General features: G+C 37.5%; 1 long non-coding RNA gene across 2 annotated transcripts in view; it reads right to left on the bottom strand.

Annotated features, from left to right (window-relative positions):
• The window catches only part of LOC122240128, a 249,890-nt gene that overhangs the window by 216,937 nt on the left and 17,362 nt on the right, over window positions 1-15,591 (bottom strand). For both annotated transcript variants that reach the window (XR_006219468.1, XR_006219469.1), the window contains exon 4: window positions 2,929-3,098. This is a non-coding gene — a long non-coding RNA (uncharacterized LOC122240128). The remainder of the gene's footprint in view (window positions 1-2,928; window positions 3,099-15,591) is intronic.

Genomic DNA, 15,591 nt, shown 5'->3' with positions numbered 1-15,591 from the left:
AGGAAGTGTAGAGATTGAGGGAGTAGACTCTTGTGTTTATAAGATTTACCGATTTGGTTTTTATTTATTTTGAGAGAGAGAGAGAAAGAGGGAGAACAGTGGGGGAGGGACAGAGAGAGAGGGAGAGAGAAAATCCCAAGCAGGCTCCTGCTATCAGTGAAGTCTGACTTGGAACTCGAGCCAAAAACCCGTGAGATCACGACCTGAACCGAAATCAAGAGTCAGAGGCCCAACCAACTGAGCCACTCAGGCAACCCGAAAGATTCTTTTGATGGTAGGACAAACCATGATACTGGTATAGAAAGGCAGAACTCTGTGATTTACAGACCCGAAGTGTTGGTGGGTCGTGCGGAGTTGCACTTTGGGACAGGGGAAGTGCCATTTGGAGCTGTAGGGAGGCAGCTTATGTAAGGCAAGGGGAGTGGGGTTAGGCTTCCCAGGCTCCCTGGCAATTGGCTAATTTGAATAATTTCACCTGTGCCACCAAAGACGCTGTTTCTGGTTGTGCAGTACTGGGCACTAGTGCGATTAGGGCTGGTGCACAGAGGCGCCGAAAAGGAATGTCATTGATATGTGGACTTAATCAGCCGATTAAGAAGGGAACGAACCAGCCTCTAGTTCGGGACTTCAAACCTGGGGTCAAGACAACATTTTAAGAACAACTATGTTACATCCTGGAGTCAGACTGCTTAGATTCAAATCTGACTATAATACTAGCTAGTAATTTGACGCTAAGCAAGTTATTGAACCACTTTAAGCCTCGGTTTTCAGATCCTTAAAGTAGAGGGAAAAAGAATGCCTACCTTTCAAGGGCTGTTGTATGATGAAATGAGAGATCTCTATCAGGTGTTTGGCACAGCACCTGGCCCAAAGTGTGTGTCATGTGTAATTGTTGAGGCCAGTTCTACACTTGATACAGGTTTACAGTCTTTTATCCCAGGAAATGCTATTACACAAAATGAGCTTCAGTGTAGATTTTTATTATTATTATTTTTACTTGTGGCTCTTTAAATATAGAAAGCCAAGTACACATAGGCTGCCTGTGATATCTAAACTCATTTTTCTTTTAACAGCTTGTTCTGCAAAAGCTATCCTAATAATGGTCATATGCTGCTCATCACTGAATTGGTTGTACAATGAATCCAAACCAGTAGGCTATAATTTTGAAAATCACAGCTCAAATAAAATTGCTTTTTATTGATTTTTAAAAGAGAAAACAGCATCATATAATTTTAATTTTCTGCCAAAGCCATAGTAAACTAGAGTTTAACAATGGCCTACGGCATCTTTTTAAACTTAAAATAAAGATCTATTGATTTGCTCACCTGCTCTTTTACTATAGAAAATGAAAACCCTAACTGCAAGCAAATTTCATCTGAAGGTCCTGAAAACAAGACTTTTAGCTAAACACATTCAGACATTATCAGCTTTTTCTGTATCTTCCAACTATGTGATGTTCAATTGCCAGGCCTTCATCATTTAGCCATATTAAAATAATAATTTAGTACAGACTGTTAAATGTTTTCTTTCGATAAATCAAACCTAGAGTCATAAATGCAATAGGGAATTTGAAAAATTTATGGAATCTTTGTATCTAAATGGAATAATAACATCTTTGATTCTAGTATTCTAACTTCATTGCTTCCAACCACTTTTTTTAAGCTTTTGCAATAAAGAAACAAGAGTAGTCCAGCATGAGATTACACAATAGGGCCCAGCATGTATAACTTTGTCTGCTCCAGTTGGCTGAGTGTCAGCACATTTGTTTTATACAGTGCATCCAAACAAGTTTTAAATGAAAATGATCTGTTTTCACATATTTATCATTGTTGCATCCAATCAACTATGTTGGCAGCATGAATCCACAACATTTGTGATGATGTAGACTCTTTCTTGAGCTTCTTATTCAACTTTTTATTTAAGGATATTTAGAAAACATTTTGTTAATTTTGTTTATTTTTTTATTAAACATTTTTCCTTTGTGAGCATATGTGACTATAATTATTAAAGAATTAAGTGATATTTCTATGTTGGCCTATAATCCTTATTCTAAAATACATTTGTTATTTAATATCTATAATAGAATATTAAAATTATGCAATATGCAGTGTGTATATAAAACACGTAAATAAGCCATACGACACAAAAGCAAAAGAGCATGGGAATTATCCAGCACTGAGTACAGCAGTAGATATCGCTGTCTATAAATCTACAGCACTCAAAGTCAGCATAGAGTTAGAGACTTGAAGCATTCTACAATTCAGAGAGGACTGAGCTATCATTGATTCAATAGGATCAAGAAAACATAAATCTGTCCTTAGTAATGATTGCCTAAGAAGGTGGGGTCTAGACAACCATCCCAATTCCTTGTCTCTTTTAGACCAAATCCTAGGTTTTTGTAGAAATGTATCTGACTAAATGCCTAGGAAAATTTATGAAATTTCAAAAAACGTTCTCTTACAATTTCATCAGAGAATAAGTGCTCGTAGGAAGATTTGCAGATGAGTTTATTTTAAGCATCCTGCTAGCATAAAGAAAAAAACTATAGTTAGCTCCACCCTGAATATTTGGACAAACATTCTTAAAGACTGGCCAAAATTAACATTGTGTTCCTGGATTGCTGAACTTGTTTCGTGACCCATCAATTGGCAGTGAATGTGGGTTGGCTGCTAATCTAGCTTGTTACTCATTCTCAGAAAAGAATGAACTTTTGCTTCTGACATAACCTTTATTTTGATTTGGAAAATATAAAGAAAAGAATGTGACGAAATTAGATTTCTTTGCCACAGTCACTTTCGTTATGCAAAACATATTTTTAAGTCATTAGACAAATGATATTGCACTGACAGTAATAATTGCAATATATACAAAGAATATTATATCCTGCAAGTAACAAGCAATAATTGGAGAAAGTCATCTTGTGTTTACCATGAGATGCAAACAGTTTTCATCCTCAAGCTGTCATTTGTATCTTCCCAGGTGAATTTCTTGGCACTGATGCAATTTTGTTCATTGTTCATGCTCATTTTAAAACAGCATCTCTACAATCTTTGCATTGTTCCAGACAAGCCATGCCTTAACATACCAAAATTAAAGGCCTAAAATTAGAAAATGGGATTTTTCTTAGTTTTTAAATGTATCTTCACTTTTTTACTATCTTGCTTCTTTTGTCTCTGCTCTGATACATTTCAGTCTATGCTGACATAACTCCAAAAGAACACTTGAAAAAAATTTAGTGTAACAACAAAAAAATGGTAGTTTGCATGCCTACCCCAAAGTTTAGCTGAGCAAACTTTCCTTTTAATTGATTGAATTTCCAAATGAACATATCTATTAGTAAATGCATCTTTCAAAATCCACCTGATGTGTTTCCAACATTTATCATTTTTGAAAAGTTATGATGAAAAAATTATATCACTATCAAGTATAAACACAATGCTAAAGTTTCAACAAAAGCTTTTATTTTCACATAACTATCACAGGAGACAGCCTCTAGTGGCTTGACTACTTTTTTCAGAGAGAGGCAGAGTCATTGTTTTTTTTTTCCTGATTAAAACATAAAGTTATATAATCTATACTTATTAGTATAACTAATATAAATGGAGACAGAGAGAAATCAGCTTCCCATTCTTTAACGCAGATTTGGTTTGTGTAAGGTGCTTTCAGCTCTCAGAAGGTCAAAACAGACGCCTAAGGCCTTTCTACTTAAAGTGTAGGCCCTGGAAATACAGCATCAGCCTCACTTGGGAGAGTACAGATTTGCTGAATTAAAATCCTAGATGTAACAAGATCCCCAAGTGATTCAGATGCACATTACAGTCAGAAAATCACTAGCCTAGTCAAGAGAATGTTTCGTTATTTCACAGAACTGGAAAGGAGTTTCTAGCTCCCCAGGCAGCATCTCTTTTTTGACAAGGAGGAACATATCTCACAAAAGCCTCTAACAAACCCCTGTCGGTGCTATTGGCCCCTGCCTGGTGATTCCATTAGCAGGGAGGATGAAATTATCAAGATTGGCTAGGAGTAGGGGCACCTGAGTGGCTCAGTCGGTTGAGCGTCTGACTTCGGCTCAGCTCATGATCTTGGGGTCCGTGAGTTCGAGCCCCTGTGTGGGGCTCTGTGCTGACAGCTCAGAGCCTGGAGCCTGCTTTGGATTCTGTGTCTCCCTCTCTCTCTCTGCCCCTCCCCCCCTCTCAAAAAAAAACAGGGGTGCTCAGCCAGTTAAGCATCAGTGGCTTGGCCAGTGGCTCAGCCAGTTAAGCATCTGACTTCAGCTCAGGTCATGATATCATGGTCTGTGAGTTAGAGCCCCTCGTCGGGCTCTGTGCTGACAGCTCAGAGCTTGGAACCTGCTTCAGATTCTGTGCCCCTCTCTCTCTCTGTCCCTCCCCTGCTCATGCTCTGTCTCTCTCTCTCTCTCTGTCAAAAATAAACATTAAAAAAAAAAAAGATTGGCTAAGACTAATCAATATTCACTCATATTCACTCTGAGGCTAAAATAGGGTCAGCTTTCCCGGGCTCACAGTCACACAGAGGCTCTGCTACTGAGAAAGGGTCAGGAAGAGTAAGGTACCAGATGAACAACAACACTGACCACCAAAATTATTGCTGCCTCCTGGTTCTTTATCCAGACATGCCTTCAAAGACATGTCATGAGACTTTCAAGTGATACCACAGGAATCCATTTCTGTGACAATGACTGTAATCAGAAGGTCAAATAAAAGTCTTCTTAAGACTATTCTAATGCATTGTCTCTTTTTATGACCTTTTTATAAACAAAATATGGTACACAGTGTGAATGTATACATGGTGTTGTGGGTTGTTGTTTTTTTTGGGGGGGGGTTTTGCACTGTTATGCACACTGTTATTTGTAGATTGAACAAATAAGAGTAAATATTCTCTCAAATTTATCTTGAAGACAGGACACGGTGAGAAAGATAACAGGATGTTTGTGTTAAGTTCCAGTCTCAGTGTCTTAAAATACATAAAATAGTTTGACATAGCTCGGTTTTTAAAGTACTTGAAATGAGTTAACAAAATTAATTAATTTAGTCAACAAATACTGAGCATTTGCCACGTACCAGGCATTATTTTAATTGTGACTATACAATTAGTGTATAGAGATTGACAGAACAGTCAAGATCAGGGAACACGTAGGGGCATATGATTCATATGGGAACATATGATTCATATGTTTCAGCCCCGCCTTGCGCTCTGTGCTGACAACTCAGAGCCTGGAACCTGCTTCCAATTCTGTCTCTCTCTCTCTCTGCCCCTCACCCGCTTGCACTCTCTCTCTTTCTCTCTCTCTCTCAAAAATAAATAAACATTAAAAAAAAAAAACCTGAGAATAAACTGAGGGTTGATAGGGGATGGGAGGGAGCGGAAAGTGGGTGATGGGCATTGAGGAGGGCACCTGTTGGGATGAGCACTGGGTGTTGCATGGAAACCAATTTGACAATAAATTTCATATTTAAATAAATAAATAATAAAAAAATTTAAAAATTAAAAAAAAAATCAGGAAACATGTAACTAAATGAAAAGACAATAAATAAACAAAAAAATATCAGGAAATAATTACCAAAAGAAAAAAAAAGGTAATATAAATTAAAGTGACAGTGCTGAAGTTAAGGAATAGACTTAGACAAGTTAGGGAAAGTTTTTACAAAATGACTTATAAGTTAAACATTACACAAAGGGGCCTGCAAGCCACACCACCTATTTTGGTGCCCTTGAACTAAGAATGTTTCTTTAACAATAAAAACAATTTTTTTTGAGAGAGAGAGTGTGCATGCATGTGTGTGGAAAGGGCAGAGGGAGAGGGAGGGAGAGAGAGAATCTTAAGCAGACTCTACCTGTGAGATCCGACCGTGAGATCATGATCTAAGTGGAAATCAAGAGTGGGAGGCTTAACCAACTGAGGCACTAAGTGTCCATAAAAAAAATTTTAAGGGAAGTACTGCAAATGAAAATTATACAAAATTCAAATTTTAGTGTCCACAAATAAAACTTTATTGGAACACAAACCTGCTCTTTCATTAAGAGCTTTCACTCTCCCAAGGCTGAGTTGGCAACAGAGACTGTACGACTCAGGAGACTAAATATTTTTTACTGAGCTTTTACAGAACTTTGCCCATCCTTGACTTAGAGATAAGCACAATTCAGCCTTAGCAAGAGGCAGGGGAAAAGCTTTTCAGAAGCGGGAGGAACGTGCACAGAATTTCCAAAATAAAACAAAGCCAAGTGGCAGAACCATAGTGACAAGTAGGAACAAAGAACGAACCTCAGTGGGAGAGATATTCAGGGGCCAGTTCATATAAGGTCCTCAGGTCAACCAAACGTGTCTACCATCAAGTGCAAAGGGAAACCCATGATGGATTTAAAGCAAGAAATTACTCGATTGCTTACATTTTAAGAAGATCACCTTGGAAACTTTATTAGAAGAGAGACACAGAAGGTATAAATCCGAATGGGAAGCTACTTATTGGCACAAGCCAGGCAAGAAGAAACCATGCCTTGGTTGATGAACTGCTGATTACAAATCCTTGAAGAGAGAAGTTCAGAAGTTAAGGGTAAGCACTGAGACACTTTTTAGAGCATTTGTGAGTCCCAAGACATTCAAGCATTTGATCTGGAGATTTGCCTCCTTGCATAAGGTGTAGACCGGCTCAGATTTTGAAGAACTCATGCAGTGAGTTGCCTGTGTAAACAGTAAGAAATCAGGCCTTGGTAGGAGGACCATGTTACACACCATGTGGTATGTTAGGGTAGTTAGTCAACTGTTAACCAATTGAGAACAAAAAAATGGAGAAAGTATATGCAGTTATATAACATGCTCTGAACTTTATAAAACTGTGACAGTTTGCATTTGAGATTCAACATTTCTTTCATCAAGAAAGAAAAAAAAACAGCCTGAGGAGCCAAGTTGGCGAAATAGCATGTAAGTTTTTTTGTGTGTCTCGCGTCCATGAAATACAGCCAGACCAACACTAAATCATTCTACAAATCTAGAAAGCTGATTGGAGGATTCACACAACAATCTGCACAACCTGAACCACAGAATTCAGCAGGTACGTGGCATGAAGAGGTGAATTTGGGGAGCAAAAAAGCCGCAGAGGGTAGGGAGCCACTTTTGCGGGCAGAGAGAGACGGAGACTGGGGAAGGGGGGAGAATATGGGAAAAGCACCCCTCCCCAAAAGCAGCTGGAGAGAAAGTGGAAAATTGGAAACAGCCACAGGGACTAAACTAAAAAGGGAGAAAGGAGAAAGGACAGGGTTTAAATTCCATTAAGACTGTAAACAAGGGGAGCGCAAAGTCTGCAACTCCGCAGCTCGATACCTGGAGGTGCTCTGGTGAGAAGGGCGAATCCCCAGGAACAGAGTGGAGGCCGGGAGGTTCTTGGGCCACACAGGGAAAAGCAGTTCCACTGCTGGAAGGACATTTGGTAGAGACTGTTGAAGCCACCTGGTCCCAGCAGACCCCAGAAAATGGCCACATTCGCTGATGCTAGAACAAGGTCCTTAAGAGTGAAGCCTGGTGCCAGATGTGTGTTGTGATTTTCCATAATCCCTGAAACGCTGCTGCTACACTTTCTCGCGAACGTTTTCTGAGGCGGGCTGGCACCTGGTGTCTTGGGGCACCGACAGCAGAGGGGTCCAGCAAGCGTTCCTGGGTACAGCCGACATTCAGCCATTGCTCATTATGTCATTGCTCAGTGAGACCCTTCCGCAGAGGGGCAGGACAGGTCAAAGCCGCAGTCCTTCAGAAGTAAGGGGCCCGGGGAAAACAGCCTCATCTGAGACAAAATTTGGGAGAGAGGTACTACCTGGGGCCTGGTCACAGACAGTGAAAAAGCGGGGCGTGGACAAAAGCTGAAGACAGAGGAGAGATGCGCGATTACTGATCCGGGAGAACAGACTGGGTAGGTGAGTGGCGCCATTTTTCACCGCCCCCGCGCATGCGCATACGCACTTATAAGCACCGCAACAATCCACCCCAGTAGGCTACCAGCACCATCTAGTGGAGAGCGGAGCCATTACACTGAGCCCCACCCAACTGGGCCAACTTTGCTCCTCAAGAACACAAGTCTCACCACGAGCTTAGTTTATGGACTATAAAGCGCTACATAGACTGACTTCTAGGGGAAAATGAAGTAACTCCAGTCCTACTTCAATCTTTTAGCAGGTGCATCTATTCAAATTTCTTTCTTTTTATTTTATCTTTACACTTCTTTTCTTTTTCTTGAATACAGAAAGAGAAAAAATTCATTTTTATTTTCAACTTTTATTAAAAATATTTTTCTTTAATTTTTATTACTATGTTTTTTACTTTTGTGTAACTTTTTTCAAATTCTATTTTGCTTCCATCATTTTATTTTAGTCAACTTCAGTGTATTCACCTTTTCAAATTTTCAAACAATTTCCTTTTCTTTTCTCTTTTTTCTTTCCTTTTCTTTTTTCTATTTTTCATTTCTTTTCTTTTTCTTGAATGCAGAAAAATAAAAACTTAATTTTTACTTTCAATTTATATTAAAAATATTTTTATTTAATTTTTTTACTATATTTTTTGCTTTTATGTAAATTTTTTCAAAATCTATTTTACTGCCATCATTTAATTTAGTCTACAAGGTGTATTCACTGTTTCAAATTTTCAAACGATTTCCTCTTTTTTCTTTTTTAAATCTTTTTTCTCTTTTTCGTTTTTCTTTTTTTTGAATACAGAAAAAATTCATATTTATTTTTAATTTTATTAGATATTTTTTAATTTTTTTCTACTATATTCTTTAATTTTTTGTATATTTTTTCAAATTCTATTTTACTCCCATCATCTCATTTTAGTCTACCTCAGTGTATTCAATTTTTCAAATACTCAAATGATTTCTTTCTTTTTTCTTCCCCCCCTCTTTTTTTCCTCTAATCGGTCAAACCACTTTCAACACCCAGACCAAAACACAACTAGGATCTAGCATCATTTATTCAATTTTTGTGTGTATGTTTTTATTTTTTAATTTTAATTTTTTTAGTTTCAATTTTTCTACCTCATTAATTCCTTTTCTCCCTTCAAAATGACAAAATGAAGGAATTAACCCCAAAAGAAAGAGCACGAAGAAACGACAGCCAGGGATTTAACCAACACATATACAAGCAAGATGTCTGAACCAGAATTTAGAATCACGATAATAAGAATACTAGCTGGAGTTGAAAATAGATTAGAATCCCTTTCTGCAGAGATAAAATAAGTAAAAAATAGCTAGAATAAAATTAAAAATGCTATAACTGAGCTGCAATCACCGATGGATGCAGCGGCGGCAAGGATGGATGAGGCAGAACAGAGAATCAGTGATATAGAGGTCAAACTTATAGAGAATAACAAAGTAGAAAAAAAGAGGGAGATTAAGGCAAAAGAGCATGATTTAAGAATTAGAGAAATCAGTGACTCATTAAAAAGGAACAATATCAGAATCATAGGGGTCCCAGAAGAGGAAGAGAGAGAAATAGGGGTAGAAGGGTTATGCGAGCAAATCATAGTGGAAAACTTTCCTAACTTGGGGAAAACCACAGATCAAAATCCAGGAAGCACAGAGGACCCCCATTAGATTCAACAAAAACTGACCATCAACAAGGCATATCATAGTCAAATTCACAAAATACCCAGGCAAGGAGAGAATCATGAAAGCAGCAAGGGGAAAAAAAGCCCCTAACCTACAAGGGAAGACAGATCAGGTTTGAAACAGACCTATCCACAGAAACTTGGCAGGCCAGAAAGGAGTAGCAGATATATTCAGTGTGCTGTATCAGAAAAATATGCAGCCAAGAATTCTTTATCCAGCAAGGCTGTCATTCAAAATAGAAAGAGAGATAAAAAGTTTCCCAGACAAACAAAAATTAAAGGAGTTTGTGACCACTAAACCAGCCCTGCAAGAAATTTTAAGGGGGACTCTCTGAGGGGAGAAAGATGAAAAAATATGTATAGAGAGAGAATAAATAAATAAATGAATAAATAACAAAGATTAGGATAGCAATAGAATAAGCAACAAAGATTAGAAAGCACCAGAGATCACCACCAGAAATTCCAACTCTACAAGCATCATAATGGCAATAAATTCATATCTTTCATACTCACTCTAAACATCAGTGGACTCAATGCTCCAATCAAAAGACATAGGGTAGCAGATGGATAAGAAAACAAGATCCATCTATATGCTGTTTACAAGAGACCCACTTTAGACCTAAAGATACATTCTTATTGAAAATAGGGGGACGGAGAACCATCTATCATGCTAATGGTCAACAAAAGAAAGCCAGAGTAGCCATACTTATATCAGACAATCTAGACTTTAAAATAAAGACTGTATCAAGAGATGCAAAAAAAAAAAAAAAAAAAAAAAAAAAGAGAGAGAGATGCAAAAGGGCATTATATCATAATCAAGGGGTCTATCCACCAAGAAGATCTAACAATTGTAAACATTTATGCGCCAAATGTAGGAGCACCCAAATATATTAATCAATTAATCACAAGCATAAAGAAACTCATTGATGGTAATACCATAATAGTAGGAGACTTCAACACCCCACTCACAACAACAGACAGATCATGTAATCAAAAAATCAACAAGGAAACAATGGCTTTGAATGACACACTGGACCAGATGGACTTAGCAGATATATTCAGAACATTTCATCCTAAAGCAGCAGAATATACATTCTTCTCCAGTGTACATGGAACGTTCTCCAGAATAGACTATATACTGGGACACAAATCAGTCCTAAGTAAGTACAAAAAAATCTAGATCATACCGTGCATATTTTCAGACCACAACACTATGAAATTTGAAATCAACCACAAGAAAAAATTTGGAAAGGTAACAAATACCTGGACACTGAAGAATATCCTATTAAAGAATGAATGGGCTAACCAACAAGTTAAAGAGGAAATTAAAAAGTATATGGAAGTCAATGAAAATGATAACACCACAACCTAAAACCTCTGGGATGCAGCAAAGGTTGTCATAAAAGGAAAGTATATAGTAACCCAGGCCTTCCTAAAGAAGGAAGAAAGATCTCAGATACATAACCTAACCTTACGCCTTAAGGAACTGGACAAAGAACAGCAAATAAAACCCAAAACCAGCAGAAGACAGGAAATAATAAAGATTAGAGTAGAAATTAATGCTATCGACACCAAAAAAAAACCAGTAAAACAGACAAATGAAATCAGAAGTTGGTTCTTTGAAAGAATTAACAAAATTGATAAACCACCAGCCAGTTTGATCAAAAAGAAAAAGGTAAGGACCCAAATAATAAAATCAAGGAGAAATCAAGGAATCGATCCCATTTACAGTTGCACCAAAAACCATAAAATACCTAGGAATAAATCTCACCAAAGAGGTGAAAAATCTAAATGCTGAGAACTATTGAAAGCTTATGAAAGAAATTGAAGAAGGCACCAAAAACAAGGAAAAAGATTCCATGCTCCTGGACAGGAAGAACAAATATTGTTAAAAGTTGATACTACCCAAAGCAATCTACATACTCAATGCAATCCCTATCAAAATTACACTAGCATTCTTCACAGAGCTAGAACAAATAATCCTAAAATTTGTATGGAACCAGAAAAGACCCCAAATAGCCAAAGCGATCTTGAAGAAGAAAACCAAAGCAGGAGGCATCACAATCGCAGACTTCAAGCTATACTACAAAGCTGTAATCATCAAGACAGTATGGTACTGGTCCAAGAACAGACACTCAGATAAATGGAACAGATTAGAGAACCCAGAAATGGTCCCACAAACATATGGCCAACTAATCTTTGACAAAGCAGGAAAGAATATCCAATGGAATAAAGTCTCTTCAGCAAGTGGTGCTGGGAAAACTGGACAGCGACATGCAGAAGAATGAACCTGGACCACTTTCTTACACCATACATAAAAATAAACTCAAAATGGATGTAAAACCTCAATGTAAGACAGGAAGCGATCAAAATCCTCGAGGAGAAAGGAGGCAAAAACCTCTGATCTTGCCTGCAGCAACTTATTGCTCAACACGTCTCCAGAGGCAAGGGAAACAAAAGCAAAAATGAACTACTGGGACCTCCTCAAAATAAAAAGCTTCTGCACAGTGAAGGAAACAATCACCAAAACTAAAAGGCAACCGACAGAATGTGAGAAGATATTTGCAAATGACATATCAGATAAAGGGTTAGTCTCCAAAATCTATAAAGAACTTATCAAACTCAACACCCAAGAAACAAATAATCCAGTGAAGAAATGGACAAAAGACACGAATAGACACTTCTCCAAGGAGGACATCCAGATGGCCAACTGACACATGAGAAAATGCTCAACATCATTCATCATCAGGGAAATAGAAATCAAAACCACAGCGAGATACCACCTTACACCTGTCAGAATGGCTAACATGAGCAACTCAGGCAACAACAGATGTTGGCAAGGATGTGAAGAAAGAGGATCTCTTTTGCATCATTGGTGGGAATGCAAGCTGGTGCAGCCACTCTGGAAAACAGTATGGAGGTTCCTCAAAAAACTAAAAATAGAACTACCCTATGACCCAGCAATTGCACTACTAGGCATTTATCCAAGGGATACAGGTGTGCTGTTTTTAACAGACACATGCACCACCATGTTTTTAGCAGCACTATCAACAATAGCCAAAGTATGGAAAGAGCCCAAATGTCCATCGATGGATGGATGGATGGATAAAGAAGATGTGGTATACACACACACACACACACACACACACACACACACACAATGGAGTATTACTCGCCAATCAAAAAGAATGAAATCTTGCCATTTGCAACTATGTGGATGGAACTGGAGCGTATTAGGCTAAGTGAAATTAGAGAAAGACAGAAATCATATGACTTCACTCATATGAGGACTTTAAGAGACAAAACAGATGAACATAAGGGAAGGGAAACAAAAATAATATAAAAACAGGGAGGGGGACAAAACAGAAGAGACTCATAAATATGGAGAACAAACTGAGGGTTACAGGAGGGGTTGTGGGAGGGGGGATGGGCTAAATGGGTAAGGGGCACTAAGGAATCTACTCCTGAAATCATTGCTGCACTATATGCTAACTCACTTGGATGTAAATTTTAAAAAATAAAAAATAAAAAAAAAAGAAACAGGAAAGGGGAAAGAGGGAAGGAAGTGAAAGGGAGAGGGGGAAGGAGAAAAGGGAAGAAGGAAAACTTCAAGTATGCCATCTTTGAAACTCCAGCTAACTTCTTTGCAGTGTGTCTAATTTTAGTTGTTTCAAACAGCTACAGATGGCCTCTTGCTCAGTGAAATAAGTTGATGGTTTTTATTATACCTCATAGAGAAATAATGAAATTTAATAAGTCATTTGCTAAGCTCTGTGTAAATTGCATCTTCCCATAATGTACTTGTGAGAATTTCACTCTGAATATGCACTTGTTTGGTGCACAGAATGCTGGAATTCTTGCCCCTTCCTGTTGGAAGAAGACTAGTTAAAAACCATTCGAATGGACTGTATGTTAACTAGTTGGAATTTCAATAAAACCTTGGGGAGAGAAAACTATTCGAAATGATCATAGTCTTTCTTGCAGTGGAATATCTCGTAACAGCTTCTCTATCAACAAAACCTTGCCACTGTACGATATACCAGGGCCAACCCCCAATGGCCCTCCGTTAGGAATGCATAAGAAAACTGAATTCATAATAATAGCACATTCAGCACATCAGATAGATGTTTGTTTTTATTGTTGTTAGTACACTGGGCACACAGTCAAAGTTAATGGCCAATTCATTTGACGTTTTGAACTTTCAGCAGAAAGTAAAGAAGGTTAATTGATTTATACTAATGCAGATAAAGGGGCTTTTGTGCAGTTGAGAATTGGCTAAAGCAAATTTGTTTAAGCATGATTTTAACCAGGAAAGACATTAAACATGAAATGTCAGGGTAAGATTCTAAATGTGAATTGAGAAAAATTTTTCATATTTCAACATAACATCGAGTACACAATAAAAAGTACTGGATTAAGAGTCAGGAATCTAGAATTCCACTCTATAATTTATTAATCATGTGACCTTGAAAAGGTTATTTTAATTACTTTCAGCTTCAGTTTTTTCAATAGGAAAACGGTGTAATTTTATTTAATCTGTTTAATGTGTAATTGTCTAATGTACCTAAATGAGAGAATGACTGAGAACATACTTTGAAAATTTCCCATATGATTTCTCTAAAAAAAGAACTCATTAAATGAGCCCCTAGAGTCAATGTAGTCACGAATCTACTGAAAGCAAAAAAAAAAAAAAAAAAAAAAAAAAAAAAAAGTCAAACTATTCTGGGCATAAATAAGGCACAAAAGTCACTGAAATATTTCCATGGGTGTCTGAGAAACGTAAGAGGAGTCGGAGGTGTATAAATCATCTCCTACCTACACCATCACTGTTTCTTCTCATGTTGACTTCAGAGTTGGAAAGGTTCCTCATCTCTGAGTGAAGCTTGGCTCCCAGACATAAGACAGATGAAGCAGGTTATCAGCAACCAGTTTGGGGAGGCCAGCTTATAACTTTTTAGTTTGCAATAGGATCTTTTCAAAATCCCACTGTAAATCTGGGCACATGAATTCTGTATAACTTTTTTTCTTCTAACTTGTATTTTCAAGCACATCTATGGAGTGGGTGAGTGGAGGTAGAAAATATCATTTTATGATGTATTGTGGCCCTTTGTACCCCACCAGGAACAAAGGACAGAAGAGATGCTGAAACCAAACTGGTATAAAAATCAGGAGTTTTAGCCAGAAGCTAAAACACTCTCTTTTAAATAGTAATCACAAATCTTTTCTAAGGTGACCTGGGTTATAAAGAAAATGGAAACCCTTCCTCTTAAAAGACCATAAGAAATAAAGTGTTATCTTTCCAGCTAAGGTTAGAGTTGTTTGTGACCTTAGAGCTGGCAGCAATGGAAAAATCATGTTGAGCTTTAATATGTTCCTCACATGGCAGTTTTTCCAAAGGAATAAATGCATGTGTGATTCTGATGACCTCATATGAGATATAGAGGGTGTTACATTAGAGTGGACGAGCAGTGAGCCTTTACTCGAAATCTTTTTCATGCAGACTGCTAAAGATATTGCCCACACCATATAAATTATGTAGAGTTTTTCAAACTTATAGCTGCCTGCTTCTAACTAAAGCTAAGACCAGCAGATATATAGGATTTTTGCTGTTTTGACCTCCAACAGCAACACAAACAAGGCATGAATATTGACTTCAAGGGGAAGGGAACAGGAAGTATTTTTTAGTGAGATTATCCTCAAGGAGTATCAAATAGTGAAGAAGCAACACATATATATTCAAGCTGCATCTATAAATAAAAAAGTTTCTTTGGGACAAAACAAGTAGATGATTAAGTATTTGAAAAACACAAAGCAGACACATATAACAGAGTCATTAAATGAGAAGAAAATTAGGCAGACTGGAATAATAATAACCCAAGATAGGCTTGTCTAGCCTAGATACAAACAGTAGCAAAAGTCTGGAAACATTTATCCTTCTCTTGATTAATTTTTACCTATCAGCACATTTTAAAAAGGTCCCT

Source organism: Panthera tigris, chromosome B4 (genome assembly GCF_018350195.1).
Source record: "Panthera tigris isolate Pti1 chromosome B4, P.tigris_Pti1_mat1.1, whole genome shotgun sequence".
In the NCBI taxonomy this organism is placed as follows: domain Eukaryota; kingdom Metazoa; phylum Chordata; class Mammalia; order Carnivora; family Felidae; genus Panthera; species Panthera tigris.
Note: the sequence above shows the minus strand (reverse complement) of the source record. Positions and strands in the feature narration are given on the sequence as shown.